A 6819-nucleotide genomic window follows, 5' to 3' on the forward strand; every position below is an offset into this window, starting at 1 on the left:
GATGGAAAATTCCAAAACTTTAATTCAGGACCATCAAAACATTTTGTTTCAGTAAGATAAAACTGTCACTTTACTAAGGTAAGAAAGTGTCATTTCAACATTATGGTGATTCATTTTGTTTTGATGTTCATATAAATATTATATTTTAATGTTTATATCCAAAGATATTAACATTAATATATGGCGTTTAAAGGGAATTAATCAAAACGATAATGCTGAAAAGAAACACTTTTGACAGATGTTGATGTTATTTAAATGAACCAAGTTGGAATAACTCGTTTAGCCTTTTCCCACCGAAAATGGCCAAATTGACGCCTTCCTGCAAAACATTTCAATTTTGCCAAACTGCAGTTTTCTATGAAAACTGTTCTGGTCCCATTTTCCCAACCAGATCTCTGGTGCAGACCAGGCCAGATGCAGAAGTTGGCACAAGATGATGCAAATTATACTGCTCCGTAACCCCAGGCCTCTGCCTCTCTGGTGAGCTCTCCCGCTCGGGAGGGCAGGTGGTGTACCCTCCGTTGGGGTTTCTGTCATTGAGGGGGCATAGAGGAGGCGTTAGGCTGCAATCGGCGCTCCTGACCAGTCCAAGCAGTTGAGAAGGTGAGCTGAATCATATTGCCCTGCATTTTGGGGAGGGTATTTTGCCCCTACAGGGCTGCCTGGGGAAGGGGAAGTTGAAGCTGTTTTCTGGTACTATCTACTGGCAGATCTGGTGCATTGCAAGCCTCATGCCTGGATACTAGCCTGGATCTGGGCGTTGGTGTAAGTGTAGACGTGCCATTAGCTTCAGCTCTTGTGAGAATCCAAACAGCAAAGAGATGAAAAATCTTCCAGTCAGCAGTTTTTATTGCCCTCCTCCAGCATTCCAATCAATGGGAGGAAGCCTCCTGCATGTACTTCTCCATGGGTGGATGGGGCAATCAACAAAGCTTTTGTCCTACAATGGCCCACTTACTTTTAATAGTCCTTCTGGATGGGCGGGGAAAGCCACTCTTCCTGTCTTGAGTTCACAAGTCAGGACAGGCACTCTTACAATTATAAAACAAACCTATGTTTTACCTTGTAGCCTGGAATACAGAAGTTATATGAGAGATTAATTCAGGCAGCACCTCACAAGCATTTCATATAAGAATGTCTTTAGCAGTTAGATTGTAAGACTAATACCTATTTTGAACAAAGCTAACATGCTGGTGAGCTGGTCTGGTTTCCAGCTATGAATTTTTCTTGGCTAACGCCTATGGCCTTGGCCAGCACTGGCCATTGGGTTACCAAGTACAAATCCCCAGCATGCCGGAATATATTACATAATAGGACAAGACTGAACTTCTTGAAAGTCAGAGCCAGGCCTGTCAGTCTGGGTTACTGCACGAGGAGAGCAGACGCAGCCCATTTTTGAAATAACCAGCTCCTGAGATGCTGATGTTCTTTGTCTGCATAGAAACAGCTTATGAATTGATTAATAACACTTTGAAATCTTTACTCAGTGATTTGCCCCGACTGTATTTTTCAAATGGTTGTGTAATATTTGAGTCTGCTGGCAAGTTGAGGGGAGCCATCAAAATTTCGGGAAAGCTACATTCAACTACCCAAGAGAATCTTTCCTGAGCTCAAGCATTCCAATTCAAACCAGTCAAAAGAAACTCCACCCTCAGAGTTGCCCCAGCAAGGTACAAAGTTACAAGCACAAGAAAAGGAGAGCACCCTCAGTGGTTGATCAGACCTTTAGGTCTTGATATACTTACCTAACTACTGAGCCATAACAAGGGATGCATTAAAACAATCAAACCAAGTGTTTCTTAAGCCGCCGTGTCTCTGACTTATGGCTCTTCATTGCATGTGGTCAATGTGTAGGTACTGAGCTTTGGGAAAAGTGCTCTGTGCACTTTGCCTTTCCATACAGTAATTGGGGGCATTCCTAGAAAAGAATGCAAGATGGGGAATCGGGCGCTGCCTGTAGTGTTTTTGCTGGATCTTGTCTCTGCTGATGCTCTGGGAACTTCTCAAGTGGACATTGGCACTTCAAACTCAGACACCTCCTGTGCTTCCAAACGACTAGTTAGCATGTGATCCATAGGAGTCTTCATACATCCCACCTTTACTTCTAGTGAGACTACGGCTGGACCAGGCGTGCTGTATTGTTCTTGCTGGATCTCTGCGGATGCTCTTTGAATAGGCCAGTTTTTCTCCACCACTGTTAGGTGCTACGGAGCAAATCTGATGAGCTCTAGAACTTTTCATTCACAAAGGGCCCTGTCTTCCCTGTGTGAGACTGGCTTGCGCAAGGGACTGGACACCCAGTACTAATTTTTCCTTCTGCAGAAGTGAGCGGCAGGGTTTGCTCCCCTGCGTAAGCGGCAGCAGCTTCAGCCCTCCAAAATCAACAGATCTGAGAGGGATCTGCCAAAGGTGTAAACTACTCTGCACAGAGACGATATGTCACTGCACTGCCTCCCAGCTGCTCCTCCAATGCTATCACGATGCCGGCGGCTCTCCAAACTGCTGCCTGCACTTGGACCCCACATTGTGGGGGAAGTAAGCCCAGAACACCAACACATGCTGGGCTGCCCCATGGACCTGGGGGAAGAGAGAATCAAGCCGAGCACAAGCCTCATGGGTGTTGGAGCAAAGCTGTACCGATAGACGATGCATAGGCATAAGTGAAGGAAGTAATCACAATGAACCTGCAGGCCTGTATCCTGTAAGATATTGGCTTAAGCAGTTAGCATAAGGCTTTGAGGCCTGTGAATTTTGGCACAGTTAAATGGCCCGCTGGTTTTGGGGAACTGGGAAACGTGTGTTGAAGGGGGAAGTGTAGCTCAGGTACCACGAGAATACTGAACTGATACCAGGTTTTGGCTATTTTAGGACAGGAACATCCACAGCTTTCTGGCCACAAGAGTGCCATGGCAACGAATTGACATATATGGTAAACTGAGCTCATTAATATACTACCCTATGGGATAAGCGCACCCAAACATTAGTAGGGTGAGGCAATACAAATAAGGAAAGGGGATGAAACCCCTACTAAATAGGCGTTAGACCTAATGGTGTCATCAGCATAACACATCATAAAAGCTGTACCCCAGCCTGTGTGTTTGGGGGAAAGACAGAGATGGAGGTACTTGACAGCCACGGGCGATGGTGATGGCTAACGTTCCAGGTTGTTCTGCCAGGGATGGTGAGAGTATATGGCTGTTCAAAGGTACACGCTGCATTAGCTCTGTCTACCTTGCAGGGTTAGAGTGTTGGTGCAGGGTTTTCCTATGTGCGAGTGTTGCATCTTGGGGTTCCCACCTGAATAGTAATTTTAATAATACTGGGCCTGATCTTGGGCCAAGACCTATCAAACCTCAAAGTGTTAACTAGGAATTCTTAAGTAATCAATATAAAGAATACATAATCTGTGGATCAGGCAACACGTTCCCCAACCGAACCACATCACCTGGGGTCAGCTGTCCATCCCTCACATAAGCACGGGAAAATAGAGTTTGGTGCAAACTCTTAGAGCTCCACAGGGGTATAGTGAGGTCTTGTATCCAAAACTAACTGCTGTGGAGACCTGTAAACAGTGGAGCTGGGCAAAATCTTTCAAACAAAACTTTTTTTTGAGGCGGGGGGAGGAGGCACACACAAAAATGCAGATTTGGAGACACCAAAATGTTTCACAACTTTGTGTCAGTTTCACTCTGTCAGTTTAACCCTCTTCCCCCCCACACACCACCCCAAAAAATTCCCCCCAAAAAAACAATCGAAATGTTTCATTTTTCAAAAAGAAATATTTGGGGGGGTTTTGGTCTGAAAGGACTTTGTTTCAAAATTTCTTTTAATTTTATTGTTAAAAAACATTTTTAAAATGTAAAAAAGTTCAAACCCAAAGCAAACTATTTGCTTTATCCCCAAACCACTTTTTCCAACTTTTTGCAATTGCCAGAGAATGTACGGCCCTCGGCCGACCTTTCCAAACCTGGGTGCCTAAAGTGAGTTTCCCGCATCCATATTTTGGCATCAGATCTTTGCAGGTCAGGTCACTTCCAAGTAGCTGGCTAGAAGACCTGAGTTTAGGAGCCTAGCTCTGGACAGCCAGGTTTGAGAAATTTGTGCATCTAAGGCTTGGTCCACACTGGGGCGGGGGATCGATCTAGGAAACGCAACTTCAGCTACGAGAATAGCGTAGCTGAAGTCGACGTTTCCTAGATTGAACTAAGTTTACTTACTGCGGGTCCACGCGGCGCAGGCAAGCTCCCCTGTCGACAGCGTTTCCTCCTCTCGGCGAGCAGGAGTTCCTCAGTCGACGGGGGAGCGCTTCTGGGATCGATTTATCGCGTCCAGATGAGACGCGATAAATCGATCCCAGAAGATCGATCTCTACCCGCTGAATCAGGCGGGTAGTGTGGACCTAGCCTAAGTGAGGGAGTGACTTTGCCCTCTAGTGGCCAGCATGGTAGCTGCAGAAGTTGTCTTTTACTCCTGCTGTCTTTGGAGCTGTTGTTTGTGCACAAAGCTATCAGCTACAGCTTGTCCCGAACAGCTGAATCTAACTAGGGTCTAGGGGCAGGGCCAGCGCAACCCATTAGGCGACCTAGGCGGTCGCCTAGGGCATTCCGATTTGGGGGGCGGTGACCGCGGCAGTATTTCCGCGGCGGGACCTTCCGCCGCCTCTGTGGGGGGGCGGCATTTCGGGGCGGGACCTTCCGCCGCCTAGGGCGGCGGAAAAGCTGGCGGCGCTCCTGTCTAGGGGCACTGTAGGGCTGGCTTTGGCTGCAATTATCAAAGGAGCCTAAGGAAGCTAGCAGCCCATCCTAATTCCCACTGGTGTCAAGGGGGTTGCCCATGTGAGTAAGGCTATCACAGCCTGTCCCCCTGCGAGTTAGAGACGTTTGAAGTCAGAGAAAATTGAAAGGCCTGATGCTCATTTAAATGAGCCTTAAAAGAGAGAGTAGCTGCAACTTACATCCACTCTAAGGCCCCCGTATGCTACCAGAGCAGTGCAGAGCAGCGTTCGCAGGACATTTCTAAAGCACCTAAGGGACTTAGGAGCCTAATTTCCATCTTTGAAAGTGACTTAGGCACTCAGGAGCCCATGTCAATGGGAATGAGGCTCCTAACTCACTTAGGTTCTTTTGAAAATGTTACCTTTAGTGTCAATGAGAGTCAGGCCCAAAGAGCGCAGGCCACAAGACTGGGGAAATAATGATATACAATTAGTATAAACGGTTCTGAAACATATGACAGTCCCTAGGATCCAGTTTCTTCTTATAAACCAGGAAAGACAATCACACTATGACCATTGTTAAAAATCCATTTTAATAACATTACATATGAAATTTACATTGATTTTGACACCACTCCTCTTTTCCACCATGGATCATATCAAAAGCTATTTGCCGTTCCATCTTTAGTTCTGACCTGGATTCCCTTTTTCTGACAATGTGTTCTAGGACAGACACTGACCCTGGCTTCAAAAACAGGCAAGAACTTATCAGCTAGAGAGACATAGGAGGCAAACAATCCAACTGTTAACCCAGCTAGTCAGTAAGGCCCTGAATTTTATGGACATGTTGCCTCCTTGGACTGCTTTGGTTTTCCGCACTTTCTCACAGGGAAAATTTCTGAAAAAACTAAAATGCTTCCTTTCCTCCAAAAACCGGATTGCATACAAGGGCCCTGATCCTGCAAAGACTTACTCACTTGCTCAAAGTTATGCTCTGTGACTAGTCCCATCGACTTCAATAGGGCTACTCACAATCACAGCGTTAAGCATGCGCTTACGAGAGTCTTTACAGGATTGAGCTGATAGAATCTGATCCCGGTAACATTCCATCCAAGGGAGTAGGATTAAACCCACTGCTCTCACTGTAGGATAGGGACCGGTCATTAAGACGACCGATTTTGGGTGCTTCAGTCTTTTGGTGCCCATCTCGAGAGGACTCGGCTTTCGCAGGCCCTACTGACTTCAACTGGAGTCGTGGGTGCACAGCACTAATGAAAATTAGGCCCTAGGGGGTCTCAGCTTGGGCACCCTGTTAGTGGCACCTTTTGCAAATGTTGGCTGTAACCTTTTCAGCCTTGTATCTGACCTTCTAGAATGGTTTCCAATTCAACCTTTTATTAGATATGAAATATTAGGGCCTGGTTTTTAAAGGGTCTCAACCCAGCCTCTGATTTTGCACCAACAATCAACAGCAGGTGCAAAATTATGGAGGTAAATTAGCCCATTTAGACAGCCGGTTACCTGATTTCTGGGCACAATCAGCACTAAGGCCTAAGACAGCCTAAGGGAGTTAGGTATGTCATTGACATTCAGTGGGATTTGGGTGCCCAACTCCTTTAGACCCCTTGGAAATCTCAGCCCAAAGTACTTTGCCAACTAGTTCACACTCACTTGCATGGGGGGGTCTCTACACGTAGATTCACAAATTAGATCGCCTTCCTAGAAAGATGACTTATCACCAGAAGAATCAGATTTGCCCTTTGTATCTCGCAGTCAAGTGCCCTGTATTATGCAGTACGTTTGTGAAGCTACGTTCTGCTACAGTGATTATTATGATCGCTGGGCTGAACATAAGGAGGCTCCCTCAGAGATGCTGGTTTTCATGTACTGCATAAAACAGAGCCCTGAAAAACAGCAGACCCTCTTACTGGGGCTCAAGGGCATGAGACACATCAACCTAGAAATGCATTGAAGTGCCAGTGGTAAGAGCAGGTAGGAGGTTTACTGGTGATGATTGTGCGCGGTGATGGGTTCATTGACCCCAGATCTTCCAAGGATTGGCATGAGGCTGAAGGCGGTGTTTTTTGTCTGGTGTATGAGGTAGC

The sequence above is a fragment of the Emys orbicularis genome, chromosome 5 (genome assembly GCF_028017835.1).
Source record: "Emys orbicularis isolate rEmyOrb1 chromosome 5, rEmyOrb1.hap1, whole genome shotgun sequence".
NCBI lineage: Eukaryota > Metazoa > Chordata > Testudines > Emydidae > Emys > Emys orbicularis.